This window comes from Psammomys obesus, unplaced genomic scaffold (assembly GCF_907164565.1).
Source record: "Psammomys obesus unplaced genomic scaffold, mPsaObe1.curated_primary_1811, whole genome shotgun sequence".
Lineage (NCBI taxonomy): Eukaryota > Metazoa > Chordata > Mammalia > Rodentia > Muridae > Psammomys > Psammomys obesus.
The window spans coordinates 10,064,505-10,084,040 of record NW_026585644.1 but is presented as its reverse complement, the minus strand read 5'-3'; the positions used below and the strand labels follow the sequence as shown (position 1 = coordinate 10,084,040).

General features: G+C 40.5%; 1 protein-coding gene and 1 pseudogene across 1 annotated transcript in view; both read right to left on the bottom strand.

The window, feature by feature from the left end:
• Hdac9 (histone deacetylase 9) overlaps positions 1-19,536 on the bottom strand; it is a 675,889-nt gene that overhangs the window by 76,599 nt on the left and 579,754 nt on the right. The gene's annotated exons all lie outside the window — the stretch shown is intronic.
• On the bottom strand, positions 8,340-9,229 carry LOC129689250 (ribose-phosphate pyrophosphokinase 1-like; annotated as a pseudogene).

Here is a 19,536-nt window from a genome sequence, read left to right as displayed (position 1 = left end):
TATCCGGCCACTTTGCTGAAGGTGTTTATCAGCTGTAGGAGTTCCCTGGTAGAGTTTTTGGGGTCACTCATATATACTATCATATCATCTGCAAATAGTGATAATTTGACTTCTTCCTTTCCCATCTGTATCCCCTTGATCTCCTTCAACTGTTTTATTGCTCTAGCAAGAACATCCAGCACTACGTTGAAGAGATATGGAGACAGTGGGCAGCTTTGTCTTGTCCCTGATTTCAGTGGGATTGCTTTAAGTTTCTCTCCGTTCAGTTTGATGTTGGCTATAGGCTTGCTGTAAATCGCCTTTACTATGTTTAGATATGTGCCTTGTATCCCTGATCTCTCCAGTACTTTAAACATGAATGGATGTTGGATTTTGTTAAATGCTTTTTCTGCATCTAGGGAGATTATCATGTGGGTTTTTTCTTTCAGTTTGTTAATATGGTGGATCACATTGATGGATTTCCATATATTGAACCACCCCTGCATACCTGGGATTTAACCTACTTGGTCATAGTGGATAATATCTTTGATGTGTTCTTGGATTCGGTTTGCAAGTATTTTGTTAAGTATTTTTGCATCAATGTTCATAAGGGAGATTGGCCTGAAATTCTCTTTCTCTGTTGAGTCTTTGTGAGGTTTAGGTACCAAGGTGATTGTGGCTTCATAGAATGAGTTTGGTAATGTTCCTTCTGTTTCTATTTTGTGGAATAGTTTGAAGAGAATTGGAGTTAGCTCTTCTTTGAAGGTCTGGTAGAATTCTGCGCTGAAGCCATCTGGTCCTGGGCTTTTTTTGGATGGGAGACTTTTGATGACTGCTTCTATTTCTTTGGGGGATATAGGACTATTTAATTGATTTACCTGGTCCTGATTCAGCTTTGGTAAGTCAAATCAATCAAAAAAATTGTCCATTTCATTTAGGTTTTCAAATTTTGTTGAGTATAGACTTTTGAAGTAAGTCCTAATGATTGTTTGGATTTCCTCAGTGTCTGTAGTTATGTCCCCCTTTTCATTTCTGATTTTGTTGATTTGGGTGGTGTCTCTCTGCCTTTTAGTTAGCTTGGCTAAGGGTTTGTCGATCTTGTTGATTTTCTCAAAGAACCAGCTCTTGGTGTCACTGATTCTTTGAATTGTTTTATTTGTTTCTAATTGATTGATTTCAGCCCTGAGTTTGATTATTTCCAGCCGTCTACTCCTTTTTGGTGTTTCTGCTTCTTCTTTTTCTAGGGTTTTTAAGTGGGCCATTAAGTTGCTTGAATGAGCTGTCTCGAATTTCTTCTTGAAGGCACTTAGTGCTATGAACTTTCCTCTTAGCACTGCTTTCATTGTGTCCCACAAGTTTGGGTATGTTGTATCTTCATTTTCATTGAGTTCTAGAAAGGCTTTAATTTCTTTCTTTCTTTCTTCCCTGACCCAGCTGTCATTTAGTAACAAGTTGTTCAGTTTCCATGTGTGTGTAGGCTTTTTGTTATTTCTGTTTTTGTTGAAGTCCAGCTTTATTCCATGGTGATCAGACAGGATACAAGGGATTATTTCAGTCTTCTTGTATCTGTTGAGGCTTGCTTTGTGACCAACTATATGGTCTATTTTGGAGAAGGTTCCATGAGGTGCTGAGAAGAAGGTAAATTCTTTTGTGTTTGGGTGTAAAGTTCTGTAAATATCTGTGAGGTCCATTTCATTCATGACCTCTGTCAGAGATATTGTTTCTTTGTTTAATTTCTATTTTGTTGACCTTTCCTTTGTTGAGAGTGGGGTGTTGAAGTCTCCCACTATTAATGTGTGGGGATGTATATGTGGTTTAAATTTTATTAATGTTTCTTTTACAAATGTGGGTGCTCTTGTATTTGGGGCATAGATGTTCAGGATTGTGATGTCTTCCTGGTGGAATTTTCCCTTGATGAGTATGAAGTGTCCTTCCTCATCTCTTTTTATTAATTTTGGTTGAAAGTCTATTTTATCAGATATTAGAATGGCTACTCCTGCTTGTTTCTTGGGTCCATTTGCTTGGAAAGTCGTCTTCCAACCTTTTACCTTCAGGTAATGTCTATCTTTGTGTCTTAGGTGTGTTTCTTGTATGCAACAGATTGCTGGGTTTTGTTTATGTATCCGTTCTGTTAATCTGTGTCTTTTTACTGGAGAGTTGAGTCCATTGATGTTGAGAGAGATTAATGACCAGTGGCTGTTAGATCCTTTGATATTGATGTTGGCTGTGTTCATAAAGTTGTGTGCTTGGTTGCTTTTTGTTTTGCTGTAGTAAGGTTAATTATTTCCTGTGTTTTCTTGACAGAAGCTAATTTTCTTGGGTTGTATTTTCCCTTCCAGTGTCTTCTGTAATGCTGGATTTGTGTGTAGGTATTGTTGAAATTTGTTTTTGTCATTGAATATCTTGTTTTCTCCGTCTATGAGGACTGAGAGTTTTGCAGGGTATAGTAGCCTGGGCTGACCTCTGTGTTCTCTTAGGGTCTGCATGATATCTGTCCAGGCCCTTCTGGATTTCATAGTTTCTGTTGAAAAGTCAGGTGTGATTCTAATGGGTTTGCCGTTATATGTTACTTGGTCTTTTTCCCTTGCAGCTTTTAGTATTTTTTCTTTGTTCTGTATACTTACTGTTTTGATTATTATGTGGCGGGAGGATTTTCTTTTCTGGTCAAATTTGTTGTGTGTTCTGTAGGCCTCATGTATCCTTATTGGCTTCTCCTTTAAGTTGGGGAAATTTTCTTCAATGATTTTGTTGAAAATATTTTCTGGGCCTTGGAGAAGGGAGTCTTCTTTTTCCTCTATACCTATTATTCTTAGGTTTTGTCTTTTCATATTGTCTTGGATTTCTTGGACGGTCTGTGTCAGGAATTTTTTGGATTTAACATTTTCGTTGACAGATACATCGATTTCTTCCATTGTATCTTCTACACCTGAGATTCTTTCTTCCATTTCTTGTATTCTGTTGGTTATGCTTACCTCTGTAGTTCCTGTTTTCTTCCCTAAATTCTTCCTCTCCATTATTTCCTCCATTTGTGTTTTCTTTAATTTTTCTAGTTCTATCTTCAGGTCTTGAGTTGTTTTGTTTACTTCCTTCACCTGTCGGCTTGTATTTTCCTCTTTTTCTTTTAGTTCCTTCAACTCTGTCTCTTTGATTTCTTTCAGTGATTTAATTATTTCTTCTCTGAAGGCCACAAGCTGTTTGGCTGCATCTTCCCGTATTTCTTCACGGATGGCCCTAATCTGCTTGTCTTTATCTTCCTCCATTTCTTTACGGATAGCCATGATCTGTTTGGTTTTATCTTCCTCTAGTTCTTTACGTATTTTATTTGTTTCCTCTATTATCCTCTTCATCAACATAGATGTAAGGTCATCTTCTTGATTTTCTATTATGCTGCATTGTTCAGGGCTGTTCGCCTCTGGATGGCTGGGTTCTGGAGATGCCATATTGCTCTGTCTTTTGTTGGTTGAGCCTTTACGCTGACCTCTACCCATTGGGCTGATTTAGGTTTTGGCTGTTAGTTTCTGTGCTTCCTGGAGTCCTGAGGTAGGGAGTATCCCCTTGGTCAGAAGATGATTTTTCCTGAAGGAGTCCTTCTCTGCTTTTTGGTTATGGTCACTGTATGGCCAGTGTTTCTCAGGAGTTGCCACTGCTCACCTCAGGTTTATAGCCCTGAGTAGTAGCTTTGGTCTATGTTAGGCAGGGGGGATCTCCTCTTACCCATAGAATTTCTCAAGACAGCTGCCCCACTGCTGGGTTTCTTGTTACAAATTTAGTGTGCTGCTGCTCACTAAATTTCCATGTACAGTCCTCTTGAAGAAACTGCTGATTCCCTAGCTGTGGGGTTTTCCCCCAACAGGGAAACTCTGTCTGTTATCCTGGGGCGCACAGTTCTGTCCGGGAAAGTGGGAGGTGCACTCAGCAAGTCTCTGGGCCAGAGGCTGATTGCTCTGCTCTGGACCTGGAGAATGTGCACCTAGGTTGAGTTGGCGCCTGGGGGCACTGTTCTGGTCTGGAGGCTGGGTGCCTCACTCTGGACCAGAAGCTGTGCGTCTCTGTCCAGGATGGCTGCTGCAGGCACTGCTCTGGTCCAGATACTGTGGGTGCAGCCCTCTTGAAGGACCAGGGATTCCCACAGTTTTGACAGTCTAGCTAGGAATAACTGGTTGATCCCTGGCACAGTATCTGAGGGCTGCTGTAATGGCTCTCTGGCTTTTGTAGGTCTGAGGATGCAGCTGTGTGTCCCAGTGCCCTAGGGGAACTCAATAATGGCGGCAGAGCACAGCGCTCCTGCCTGCACTAGAGTCTGCGTGAGTCCAGGAAGTGTTTTGGTGCTGGGTGTCCTAAGCGTTAGAGCTGCTGACCCCCTCCGCTGGGGGTTTCCTCTTGCCAGAGACACGCAGTCTGGTGCCCTGTTGCCCTGGTGCCCACAGTTCTATCTGAGGCGGCGAATCAGGCGCGCAGGCAGGTGCCTGTGTCCCGGCTCTGGGTCCGGGCTGGCTCCTGGGGCACCCGTGGAACCCGAGTCTTTTCCAGGGGATGTCTGGGTAACCTGAGGTCGGTCCCAATTGTTTCCTGCTCTGTGGGGTTATCTATCGACTGGGAAATCCAGTCTATGGTGTTGTGGGCCCACAGTTCAGTCTGGGACAGTGACCAGATCGCGCTGGCGGGTAGCTCTGGGCTGGCGACCAAGTGCCTGGCGGAACGGGGATCTCTTCCGCGGTTTAGCCGGGTGAGTTAAAGCTGATTGAATCCCCCACCGTGGGGTATCCTCTCACCTGTGAAACACAATCACTTGTGTTTTATGGCCGCGAGTTCTGATTGCTGGTCACTGTGCCAATCCTGCTGTGCTGCTCCTCAGAATGAGAGTCCTCCCGGTGCCACCATCTTGCCCCGCCCCTTAGTTGTCTGGTTTTATGTTGAGGTCTTTGATCCACTTGGACTTTAATTTTGTGCAGGGTGATAAGTATGGATTTATTTGTATTTTTCTACATGTAGACATCCAGTTAGACCAGCACCATTTGCTGAAGATGCTGTCTTTTTTCCATTGTATGGTTTTGGCTTCATTGTAAAAAATCAAGTATCTGTAAGTGTGTGGGTTTATTTCTGGGTCTTCTATTCAGTTCCATTCATCCACCATTCTGTTTCTGTGCCAGTACTGCCACTAGCCACAAACCACCACATGCCACACCTTCTATTTCTGTTTTCTTATAATTACATCCTCAGAGACCTAGACCATGCTCATCTCTGTGCCATACAAAGCAGGCCATTACCAGCTGTCAAAGGTTAGACCCTGCATGAGATTACATTTCAGTTGTGGACAAACTAAAGCCCAACTAAAATCCCACACTTGGGATTTAAACAAAAACATACTTACATAACAAAACTGAGTTTACAAAGAAACCAAAAGTTCCATTTTCCCTTCATGTTAAAAGTCTTGGAAAGGTCAAAGATAGAAGGCACATACCTAAACACAATAAAGGCAATATACAGCAAACCTATAGCCAACATCAAATTAAATGGTGAGAAACTTAAAGCAATCTCACTTGTCAGGGGGAGGACAAGGCTACCCACTCTCGCTGTATTTATTCAATATACTACTAGAAATACTAGCCAGAGCAATAAGACAACTAAAGGAGATCAAGGCGATACAAATTGAAAGGAAGAAGTCAAAGTATTGCTCCTTGCAGATGATATGATAGTATGCATGAGTGATCCCCAAAATTCCACCAATGAACTCCAGCTGATAAACAATTTCAGCAAAGTGGCTGGATACAATATTAATTCAAAGACAATCAGTAACCCTCCTGTATACAAAAGACAAATGGGCCAAGAAAGAAATTAGGAAAACCACACTCTTCACAATAGCCATAAATAATATAAAGTATATTGGTGTAACTGTAACCAAGCTAGTCAAAGACTTGTAGGACAAGAACTTCAAGTCTCTGAAGAAAGATATTGAAGAAGATATCAGAAAATGGAAAGATCTCCCATGTTCATGGACCAGTAAGATTAACATAATAAAAATGGCCATCCTACCGAAAGCAATCTACAGATTCAATGAAATTCCCATCCAAGCTCCAACACAATTCTTTATCGACCATAAAAATACATTTCTCAGCTTCATATGGGAAAAAAAACCCAGAATAGCAAAAATTAGTCCTATACAATAAAAGATCTTCTGGAAGTATCTCCATCCCTGACTTCAAGCTCTACTACAGAGCAACAGTAATAAGAACTGCAACTACTCACAGTAACATATCCATTAGTTTCTTCTATGCTTTCTGTGGTTACTTCACAATAATCACTTAAAAAAAATATCTGGTCTTTATAGCCTGTGTAGTATATGGTACTTTTATTTATTTTTATTATTTTCTTTGAAAAACATCATTGAAAAAGTCACTGTTGAGTCTCATCATGCATGTTCCTCATGGACAGGTGGTAATTCATCTTCAGAATGTCAGATAAGTATCAGCTATATTATAGAGATTTGGGGAAAGGTAGTAAAAAATGCTAAATTATTCTCTCTATAGCATATGGGGATGTTTGTCTCTTTGCCAAAAGAATTCTTTGGAATCACATTTCCCAAATGACCTTGGTTTTTCATTTCAAGACCCAAATACCTGATTTTAAAAGATAAGTATCTACCCTCAAGGCAAAACTGATGATTTCTTTTTTTTTTCCTGCCTTAAAATGAAGCTTAGGAGCCCTTGAAATTGTAGGTTTCAAGCAACCACTTAATTTAGATTAAATTAGACAGCAATTGTATGTTAAATAAATATTAAATGGCCCTGGATATTTTTTTAAAGATCAAGAACTCTGTAATATATAGGCTACTATTACATATTCGTTATTGCTAATTTAAAAAATAAATAACCATTTAATTGAAATACTTAAGAAACATTTGCAAAGGAAAGCACAGCACTTAGCAAGCTTCACGAGAATCTAATAAGTCCAGCAAAGTTGGTATAAAAACAAAACTCGGTACAGCCCCTAACAGGGAGTAGAAAGTGTGCCGTATAAACATAGCCAGAATTCTTCCTTTGCTGTCTTAAAAAAAAATCCTTTATATAGACAAAATATAGAGGCTTTTCTTCAAATATTGACTATCCGAATGAGTTTGTTCCCTTTGAGCCATTTACCTTTATATTCTTTTTTTTTGATAAATATAATGATAGCTGAAAATATGAAGTCCCTTTCATTCACAACACCCATCAGAGATTTTTAAGATAACTGTCATTATTTGAAGAAGTGTTAAGTATTGCTGAGTCCTCTTAATTCTAACAGTCCTCTTAATTCACACTGTTTTATGTGTTTTCAAGTTGGAGGTATGGAATGTGAAAATGGCTCATTCTACAGGTATTATGATTTGTTACCATTTTTTTGTAAATAAACTCCTGGTTTCAACTTAGGTTCCATAAGGTACCATAAAATTTGCACAATGTTATAGGTAGAATGTTTCATGGAGGACGGCAACGTTGCAATTCAAATACTTCAGAACGCTGAAGAGATCTGAAAGATGACAGGACTACAGAATGAATGTTCAGAGGGCGAAGTGACAGAGTCCAGATTTGGGATGGGTACATCAAAGATGAGGAAGAGCTGCCAGGGCTTTGGTGACTGGCTGGGAGGGCGCTAGAATACATGAGGAAGCATGATCTCTTGGGCACTCTGGGTTCATCAGAGAAGAGCGGCCAGGGATGTCTTTCAACATGAGTCAGGAATCAGATTAGGCAACTGAGTTTCAAACCCAAGATGCTCCCAGAGGCTTTAGGCTGGGAGTCAGGCTGGAATGCACCAGAGGTGACTTGCTATTCAATCTATTGCTTACTGAGAATGTCAGGTCAGATTTCCAAATGTACTTAAAGTCTCATAATCTGGATATTAATGGACATAACCAGAAGATTAAAAAATGTTTGGGTTTTATTAAAGTATAATTACCAATATTTTTAATCAAATCGAAAGTACAATAAATCGTTCCTGGAAACAAAAATCACAATTGGGTGTTTAAAATTGTCTAACCAGTCATGTGAGCACAGAAATTTGAAGGGACCGCTACAGAAATGTGGCTTTTATTGTAACTATAGCATCTCCAAAGTTGCGTAGCTCTTCATCATCATCTTTAAACTCAAATTTATTAAAAAGAAATTATTTTTCTCCGAGACACCCAGCTGTGCTCCACCAGCTGGTTACAAATGTCCCAATACGTTTGTAGCACCTAACAAGTTTTAGGTGCTACGAAAGATTATCTCTTCTGCCTCATCACCTTCAGTCACAGGACTGGGCCACACACAGACTGGACAACACTGATTCAACAACTGCAAAGGATACTATAAACTGAATTCTGTGTGGGGTTCTCTGACCAGCTAGAGAATCATGGAGATGTCAATCACCTGGATTTTGGCGCAGTGCTTCATCTTGTCCTCCTGAGGTATGGTATTAGTGACCACTACCGCTTCAAAGCAGGCACCATTGATGCGAGGAATGGCCGGGCCAGAAAAGATGCCATGAGTCAAGATGGCGTAAACCCTGGTGGCTCCCTCCGAGAGAAGTTTGTCGGCCGCGTGGCAGATTGTACCACAGGTATCGGCCATGTCATCCACCAGGATAGCCACCCGATCCTTCACGTCGCCCACAAGCACCATGCGGTCCACCTCATTGGCTTTCTTCCGTTCTTTGTGAATCAGGGCAAAATCCACGTTCAGATGGTCCGCGATGGAAGTGACCCTCTTGGCCCCGCCGGCATCGGGTGAGACAATTGTGCAGTTTCTCCACTCGGAAATGTTCTCCCGTATCCACTTCAGGACGGCCGGCTCCGCGTACAAGTTGTCCACCGGGATGTCGAAAAAGCCCTGGATCTGAGAAGCGTGTAGGTCCATGGTGATGATGTGATCGGCGCCCGCTATGGACAGCATGTTCGCTACGAGCTTGGCAGAGATGGGGGCGCGGCTTTTGTCCTTCTTATCCTGCCGGGCGTAGGGGAAGCACGGGATGACCGCGGTCACCCTGCTGGCGGACGCGATCTTGCAGGCGTTGATCATGATCAACAGCTCCATCAGGCTGTCGTTGATCTCTCCACAGCCGCTCTGCACGATGTACACGTCCTCCCCGCGCACGCTCTCCCGATTTCCACGCAGGTCTCCTGGTTGCTGAATTTCTTCGTGACCACCTTGCCGAGCTCCAGGCCCAGGCGCTCGGTGATCTTCTGAGATAAGTCCTGGTGGGAGCTGCCGCTGAAGATTTTGATGTTGGGCATCTTGGCCTGAGAGCTTAGGCTTTCAGCTACATAGATTGTAAACCTCATCCCAAAATGAAGTTCGAAAATAGGTCTCTGGGAGACCCAGAGCACGTCTTTAGATGTATCCTTCTGCTGAGGTTCCTCTGCTGGCAGAGAGCTCGGCGAGCCATCCGACCTCTGAAGGCCTCATCTAGAAGTGCCATCTGAGTTCAACTTTTAGTATCTTTTATATCTTCATAATAATCAAGAATTTAAGCCAACTAAGAAACAAAGCAAAAAAAAAAAAAAATTCCAAACAAAACAAATCCAGTTTCGTTTTATTAATAAGATACACAGGCATTGCGATGGTAATAGAGCCATACTGCGGCTACCCATTGGGATTTCCATGCAATTGTCACAGCGCCATATCCACAAGCCCTCCACCTTTCCCCCCAGCAGCTGCATGCCGGCCTACCCCAGCTGTTGTCTTCTCCCCTCTTGACCCCACAGACTCCGTATTCTCGAATGGCCCTAGCATGGCTCGTCTATAAAAACAGGCCCTCTTTAGCTCTCAGCTTCCGACTTGAAGGCTTCCTCCTAACACTGAAATGTTTCTGTGCTTGAGAAAGAATAACAGAAACTGTCCGAGTTCTATATCTGCAGTTAAGCTGGAGTAGTGAGTGATCTTTTTTGTTTGTTTGTTGTCTGTTAGGGAGAATTCTCCTGAGGCTTGCCCATCACAAATTACAGTATTCAAGGAAACACTTTCCTCATATTTAAGACCAAACTTGTTTACTAAGTTAGCTAGTCTTACTGTGAATTATGAAAAGCAAAATGCCAACAGGCAGAAAACCTCTTGTAAATGTAGATAAATAATTTTAAGAAAATGCTCATCCATCTCTTCATGAATAATAACTCTTAAGTGCTCAAAATGCCTTTGTGTTTTTAAACTGTACATTTTTTTTTCTGTAATCACATTTCATTTTCCTGATTTATTTGTAGACCCAATACCAGGAGTGCATAGACCTTTGAGCCACCTTCTTTGCAGTTCTGGGATACATGCAACATGCAGAAGTAGGTTGGATGTATCAGTAACCATGTTCTAATTCAAAATATTTAAGTAGTGCATTTTCTATTATAGTTGTATCCATCTTCTTTATTTTCTTCCAATGACATCTTTATATCTTGTGTCTAAAACTAATGACAAAATAGTTCAAAATATGCACCTGGGGTTATACTACTTGATTTGCTACTCAAGTACCCAATATGTTAATGCTGTCAAACTCAGTCTCTAAGACAGGCTTTCCTTAGCACAGTGAACAGCCAAGATTCTGAGTCTGAATTTTAACTCTTTTGTTACTGTCCTTGACATCTAATACATATTCTTTAATATCCTGTACATCTTCATTTTTCCTTCTATAGGTGGAGAACTAATATTTGAGGATTCCAGTGAATGCCTGAACACAGCACATACTAATTGCACTATCCAATGATACGGGAAAAGCATGAGGTTGCTTCTATCACTCTTTCTGTCACTCCCTCCTGTTTTATTACCATTGCTTAGTCCATGATTCAAAAGTCAGCTCTGGCTGGGCATCTTGGCTCCTGCCTGCCATCCCAGCTCTTGGGAGGCTGGGATGGGATGGTTGCAAGTTTGAGGCCGGACTGCGCTGCATAGACTGATTTTAAAAAAAAGCCTGAACTATAGAGCAAAATGTTGTCCAAAAATTAAAAGAAAAAAAATTCCAAACTCCAAAATGCCAAAAAAAAAAGAAGAAGAAGAAGAAGAAGGGAGGAAGAAAGGGGGAGGGAAGAAGGGAGAGAGAAAAGTTAGGAAGGAAGGAAGGAAGGAAGGAAGGAAGGAAGGAAGGAAGGAAGGAAAGAGGGAAAGAGGGAAGGAAGGAGGAGGTAAGTAAGAAAGGGAGAGATGGAGGGAGGAAGAAGGGAGGGAAGAAGGAAGGAAGGAAGGAAGGAAGGAAGGAAGGAAGGAAGGAAGGGGGGAAGGATTGCTATGTGGCTCCCTCACCACTGTATTCACATGCATTTCTCTGAGCACTCTACACTTTTTGGTGGCAAATTTGCTTTACTCAGACACCGTCTCTTTTATCACCTAGGTCATTTATGATTTTTCAATTTAGCTGCAGGATTCCCATTCTTCGTACACCAGCCAGCAAGCCAGTGCAGTCATACTTAGTGAAAACTGTGGTGCCCATTTGCCCCCTCACACTGACATCCAGAGACATCTGGATCAGATGGTGTCCAGGCAGGAACCCAAGTTCTTCCTCATAAAAGACTACAACATCCTGACTTTGCCTGGCTTGGGAGATCATAACTCTGGCATTCCCTTTTTTCTTTCGAAAGAAACAGAGGAAGATTTCATGCTTAAATGAGCATGCTTGAATGGACTCCTGTTAACTTGTCTTCTCTCCTCCTTGCAGGAAAGGGAGAGTGAGCCGGGTGTGTATCATCTGCACTTGAGCACGCTATACTCTCACAATAGAACTTAATATTAACCAACATGGAGTCTGTCCCACACTCAGGGAAGTGTCTCAAAGTCCAGAAATAAACATTCTGGGATGCTCTGCAAGCCAGATGTGCAGGCTCTTAGATGGCATTGTGGGAGAAAAGAGAATAAACTCAAGCCCATTAAACTTAGGCTATTCCCAGAGCGCCTTACTTTTTTTTTCTTGCTTTTTGCAAAATTGTGGCAGGAAGTCCTTTATCCAGTTCTAGCTATTTAGCTATACTCTGTTAATATTGATTAAAACTGGAGCACAGGGCATGCTTCAGATCAATGCTGTGATAGGCAGGTATCAAAATCAAGGAAGGCATTCATGAATGTGTTTCTTTCTCTGAATCCCAGTAACGTCTCTTCTCCATCATCCACATCTCACAGTTCATCAAAAGTCAATCTCACATTTACTAATTGTGGTGTTGTAAGCAAATGACATCGGCAGTGAGAAACCTGGCCGGAAGGCAAAGAAATCTCTGTAGATGACAGGAAAGCTGTTTTGCAATGATGAGCCTGCCTCTCTCAAAACCCAGCCCTCCGGGTCAAACTCTGATCATGCTCCTCAATGCCAAGAAATGGCTGCCAAATTTCTGGCCAGTGACTGACGGTTCCTATTCACGCTGCTGCACTTTCAAACACAAACCATCCCCAGCCTGTCTTTGTTCTTTTTGAGATGTCTGTTTCCATCATCCCAAGAAAATGCAAGAACAGTCAAATGCAGGTGTGTGGGCGTGGCCTAACAACTAAGGTTCATTTCTTTTTTTCTTTCCTTTTTTTTTTTCCTGTTTTGAGGGGAGATCTGTTTTAATGTACAGAAAAAGTCACAAAGGCTGATCCCAAAGCTTTGACATGCTCTCTGGCTGTCTGACATTCCTTCCAAAGTCCATGGGAATTCTACTCTCCATAGGTTCTGGATCATAATTGTTGAATAATGAAACATTCAAGGGGATAAAAGAAACCTTAAAGTTAACTCGGGGAGGGAGAGACCTAAATGCAGAAAAAGTGATTTTGTTGTTGTTGTTGTTATTGGAAAAAATGGGGGGTTAAACAGCACATTTATTTCGTTTTAATTTCTGGGCTGTCAGACATCAGCTCTGAAGCCCTGATTTGGAACACATGCAGGGCCCTTTGAAGTTCTGGCTGCTTTAAAAAAAAAAAGTTTAACAATGGCAGAAAGATATAAAGAAATTAAACTGCAGTATAATCATAAAAGAGAACCTCTGGGCTCCTGATGTACAAATTGTCCTTTTTTTCAGGTTTTCCAGCCTTTGTTTTCAAAGTCTTATTATGGAACATAAATTGTATTCTTTTTTTTTCCTCCCCAAGTTTAATATTCATAGACTGCCTCCAAGTCAGGCACTTTACTTTTACTTTACTCAACTGAAAAGTGTATTGTGTCTTTTTTAAGCAAGATGGGAATAGAGAAATTTACTAAGAGGCATCTTTTACATTTTTTTTAAATAAAAGCCATAGAAAAGTATGTTTAGCTTTAAAGTACCCAAATTCTCTTGGTATAAGGACAAAAATGTGAAGAATTTTGAATCAGGCCAAACAAAATGTCTATCTGGCTTTTGTGTTCTAATGATAAAAGGTTCAGATTTCGAGAGTACTTAATAAAAATAGCCCCATGTTTGCCATGTTTAAAGCACATGACCCCATCTACGCAAAAAATCATGAAAACTGACCGAAGACTGTCCATCAGTTTATACATACACCTTAAAAATCCAAATGTGCATATGAATTCTTAAACCCCAAACCGTCATCTTCATTCTCCATCATTACTGGTAATATCTTCTAGCCTTTGCTGTTGTTGTTTTTAAAGTAATTATTTATAACCTTCCAAGTGCTACAACACATTATTCCACCCCTTTTCCCTTTTAATCATGAAACTCCTATCCCAGAGGTTCTTGCCATCTGCTGTACTCTAAATGAGCTATATCCCAACGTTTAAAAAACATTCTTCACCAACAGATTAACTGCCAGTACAGCTACAGTGGCCATGTGTCATCTCTGTTTTCAAGTTCCACTCTATAAGCAAATGTGAACTGCAAAGCCGAAAGGACCATGCACAGCAGTTTCCTGCTAAGGTTGTCTCAACTGGCTCACGAGAAGTAGTTGCTGAATTGTTAGAGATTTTGTGTACCAGGTATATAACATCTAGCATTAAATACTATATTACATAAACTTGCAGTTTACAGATTATATTTTAAAAGGCATTAAAAAAACCCAACCTCATCACTTCTTGATTGTAGGAGTATATTGCTTTTATTTATGCTCTAGAGTTGTGTGTTATTATATCCAGGTGGAGGAAATTCTAGGTTTGCCATTGTATATCTCTTCTAAACTCCTGCCAGTGACTTCTTGGCAGCTTCACATTGGCTAGTTGTATGTCTGTCTATCTGAGAAGACAAAGAAGAGAAACTTAATTCTCACAGTTTTAAAGACTGGAAAATCCAAGATCAAGATGCTAAGAAGTCTGCTATGTAGGGTGGCCCATTTTCTAGTTCATGGTGGCAAATTCTTGCTACACCAATACACAGTGAAAGAGCAATGCAATTCTTTGGGGTCTCGTTTATATCAGGATGCTGGCTCTATTTCAGGGGGTCCTGCTACCATTTACACATTCAGATATCTAAGGATTGACCTTTCAATATTTGTCATTAGGTTTCAACATGTCTATTTCTAAGAGACACAAACACTCATGCCACAGGAGTAGGACTATTTTTTTTTTATATCACTGGAAGAGTTACTTTTTAATTGTTCACCTGCACCAGCCATTAACTAAAGTCTACCACATCCAAAACATTCAGAAAAGCTCATTTACAATTCACACTGCTCACCTTATTTTAATGTTCTGACTTGAGTACTTCAGGTAAGATTTGTAGGTAAAATTTACTTTTGCTTGTCTTCCTTTTGGTGGTTATTAAATAGACCCCCTTAGAGGCTTGGAACTTTTTCTACATTCTCACAGCCTGAAACTGAACTCATACTTGCTCAATTGCATCTTTTTTTCTTTAACCTCATCACTGCCAGCCAACACGTGGACTTTCTTTTTTCAGTCTTACCCTCTATGTTCTTAAAGTCTCTTTTACCAAAAAAAAAAGCTATCCTTTCTTATCTCTGGAAACCACCTCTCCTAGCTTTAATGAAAACATACAGACTGTGTGATGTCAGCAGTAATTGGGAAGTCTAGTGTAACACTGCTCTTCTGTCTGGCGCAGAACCAGCTACATGTGGTCCAAGTACAACAGGAATGAAATTGTGCCTATTATCTTCCTTAAAGGGGGTACAAACTGTGTTGCTACGTTGCTAGAATTTGAGATTGGAGTCTAGAAGGGAGGTACCAAGCATGTCAAGTAGCCTAATCCCCTAAGCATTAAATGATCATCACATGGATTGCCAAACTTCCTCCCATTCTCCTTAGATAACACCCTCTGTGGAAAAGTGAAAACCATTTCCGTGCCAAGTGTTTCAATCCTGCTATTTTGATATGAATGACTGTCGTGAATACAAACAGACCTTAGACATAATAAATTAAAATGTCTTTCTCTGGAAGGGATGTGGAAGAGATTTGGACAAGAACTGGAGGAAGACCATTGACAACAGCCATGTGTTGAAAAGATTGAATTCATACACCTTTGCATAGTCTTTGGCCTCTTCCTCAAATGGCTAGATTCCTTTCATATACAAAAGAGAAACACAAATTTTAAGGAGAGAAAATACTCCTTCGTAGGCATCATGACCTGATAGCAACCTTACTACTAAAACCTCCACGTTAGTTTTCCTATTGTTTTGGGATGGGTCTTATCCTATGGATGAACTGGTCCTTCAGTCTCACAAGTAATTATAGACATATGCCCCGCTGCCTGGGCGGGGCTCTAGACCACTGGTTCTCAACCAGTGGATCGCGACCCCTTTAGGGTTGCCTGATCTTTTCATAGGGGTCTCGTGTTAGATATCCTTCATATCAGATACTTAGACGGTGATTCATGACAGTAGCAAAATTACATCTGTGCAGTGGCAACATAAGTAATCTATGGTTGGCAGTCACCACAACATGCGGTACTGTGTTAAAGGGTCACAGCATTAGGAATATTGAAAGGCACTGCTAGACAGTATTCTAATGGTTAAGGTGCAGAGGTGAGGCAACTCCTACTCGAATTGTCTAAAGTCCACTACAGCATTTTTTTTAGCTGCATGAACATAATTTTCATGACTTACATTAGTCCTGCCTTAAGTCTGCCTGGTTTAACAGGAGGCTGTCTCAGTGAAACTTCCATGTGATAGAATACCCAAGTCACTAGAATCTTCACTATCAACAACACCATATATTCTCTCTTCTCTTCATAATGCTAAAATATGAGTGATGTTCCTGAATCTCTACTTATTGACATTTAAAATCAAACAGTGTGTTGCAATGGGGAAGTCACCTGAGCAATGTAAAATTTCATTTCAATGCCCCCCTCTTCCCATCATATGCTAGCAGCACCCTCTAGCTGTAATGGTCACAATCTTCCCAGACAGGTTGCCAAACAGCCCCTGCTGTCCACAATTTACCTTTAGCTGAGAACCACCAAATACAACTAATTAAAAAATATTAATTTGGTATATAATAGCAGCTTCTCATCTTTTCTATAAATTGATGTGTAGAAATCTGCAATAATATTTCTCTATTTATCATATATTTATAGTTCTAACATTCTAAAATATTATCTCATTTGATTATCATTAGAAGTCTAGGAGTAGAGAGGATTTTATGTTTATTTTTTACAGATAAGAAAGCTGAACATAAGAAAGGAAATTAATTTCTCAAAGATCAAAAGGCTACAATGACCTAAATACATCTAAAGTCTGATATTTAAACATATTCAATGAAAAGTTAAGCTGTGACTATGTAAAAGTTCTATAAATAATGAAATTCTTGTTTTGTATGATATCTTTACTCTAGAAATATTTATCTCTAACTAGCTATCTAATTTATGAAGTTCCAGCATTTTAAGTGGTTTCTACACTCCTCAACCATGTTTGTAGCAGCTTTATTTGTAATAGCCAGAATCTGGAAACAACCCAGATATCCCTCAACAGAGGAATGGATACAGAAATTGTGGTATATTTACACAATAGAATACCACTAAGCTATTAAAAACAAGGAAATCGTGAAATTTGCAGGCAAATGATGGGAACTAGAAAAGATCATCCTGAGTGAGGTGTCCAAGAAGCAGAAAGACACGTATGGTATATAGTCACTTATAAGTGTAGATTAGACATACAATATAGGATAAACATGCTAAAATCTGTACACCTGAAGAAGCTAAGCAAGAAGGAGGACTCTGGGTAAGATGCTCAATCCTCATTCAGAAAGACAAAGAGGATGGACATCAGAAGAAGGAGAAAACAGGAAACAGGGCAGGAGCCTACCATAGAAGGACTCTGAAAGACTCTACCCAGCAGGGTATCAAAGCAGATGCTGAGACTCATACATAGCCAAACTTTGGGCAGAGTGCAGAGAATCTTATAAAAGAAGGGTGAGATAGAAAGACCTGGAGGGGACAGGAGCTCCACAAGGAAAGCAACAGAACCTAAATATACAGACCCATGGGTCTTTTCTAAGACTGATACTCCAACCAAGGAACATGCATGGAGATAACCTAGAACCCCTGCACAGATGTAGCCCATGGCAGCTCAGTGTCCAAGTGGGTTCCCTAGTAATGGGAACAGGGACTAGCTCTGACATGAACTCAGTAGATGGCTCTTTGATCCCCCCCAGATGGGGAAGCAGGCCACAGAGGAAGACAATGAAGCCACTCTTGATCAGACCTGATAGGCTAAGGTCTGAGAGAAGGGGAAGAAGACCTCCTGCAACAATGGACTTGGGAAGGAGCATGAAGGAGATGAGGGAGGGAGGATGGGATTGGGAGAGGATAAGGGAGGGGGCTACAGCTGAGATACAAAGTGAATAAACTGTAATTTATAAAAAAAAATAATAATTTTTTAAAAAATTAAGTTGTTTGTACATAAAGATTTTTTTTTCTGTATTTTACGGCATAATATAACCAATTTGTTGGACTTTTCCTTTAAAATAAAATAGATTATCACAGCAAACATAAAAGTAAACAATACAGGATTATACATGTTATACATATATAGTAAAATATACCCTGTGATACACACAGCTGTAAACTTGATCATAATCAACCACAAGGAAGTTTCCTGGAGCACATATGTTCAAGGTTCTTCACTGTGTGAGGATGGCGGACATGCCCAGGGCCTCTCCCTTAGAGATCACTGTTCTCCTGACCGTGTTCCACTCTCTGAAGGGTGACATGGATGGTAAGGACACCTCCAGTGCTTTGTGTGTTTTCCTGTGCTGAATTTTCTTTCTTGGAATTATCTGATTGCATATCACTGGGCTGACTAACACTGAGATTGTAGGTCCGCCCTTGCCCGAGGCTCTTCCCAGAAGGAAGCACCATAATGACATTACAACTGGCTTCTCTTTGGTTTTCCCAGGTGGTGAGAGAACCAACTTCTCCTTGGGCTTTCTCTGCCTAATAACATCACAAAAGCTATAAATCCTCAAATAAGACTGAAAGTCAGTGATGTAACAAATACTTTCAATATATATTAATTTCTAATTGACAAATAGTGACTGCACATGTTTAGAGAATAGGGAGCATTGTGTTTTATGTCAGCGCACATACCCAATGCGTAAAGGTCAGATCAGCGATCACCGATCACCGGTGAAGACATCAACTCATTCTTTTTTTTTTTTTTTTTTTGGTAGGGAACATCCCAATTCCCCTCTAACAGCTATTTTGAAATATTCAGTTGATTGTTGTCAACCTGATATCAACAGAATAGTAGAAGTTCTTCCATACAACTGCACCCTTCTGTCCATCCTCCTCCCCAGACCTCCCCAAGCTCTGAAAGCCATCACTCTTATCTACTTTTCGACAGGAAGTTTTCAGCTTCCAAACATAAGTGAGAACATGTGGAATTTCTCTTTCTGTGCTTCACTTACATTTCCCATCCATATTGCTGCAAAGTCCAAAATTAACTCCATCTTCACAGATGGATAAATTCTACTGTGTATACATACCACATTTTTTTGTCACTTCACCAATGGAAATCCGGGGTAACACAATATTGAAATATATCATAGCATCATGGTGTGTGTGTTCTCATTCATCCTCTTCAAGCAAACCTTCAACACTTAGGCTTATGCACTTTGAAATTCCCATTGTTGCTTACCTAGTGACAAAGACACTTGGCAGTTTTCCTGCTCACCATTCTGCTTTGTTTGGCAAAGATTTCCCCAATCATAGCCTTCCAGTGATTTAAAAATGAAGCCTGGATATACAGTACCTCCTGTGATTTCTAAAGATGCTAAATACATATTTCATAGTTCCTTTCTTATGAAAGAGAAAATACTTCCCACTAGCCTTTATCTTTTCTTTCCCCTAGTTTACACATAAATTCTCCTTTTTCTACTACATGAGGTCCTAGGTTGTCATTGCTCTAAATGAAGGCTTTTGTGAACTTAAAAATATTAGTGAAGATGTGGTGCAGTTGTGATTGTATTAGCTATGTCTTCATCATTGCTACCTATGTGTCCATTGAAGAGTGGCCAGATAACAAGATTTGTCTTCAACACGAGGAAGCTGCATGTCAACAAGGCTGCTCAGGGTAGTCAAATCTAATCCTGTGTAGAAGGAGGTCAGCAAATGAGACCTGAAGAAATATCTCTGGGCATTCTGGGAGCTGTGGAGCAACAGACAAATGGGTCTTCCTTTTCCATTCTTGCATCTGTTCTTTTCTCTATTTAGCCACCTTT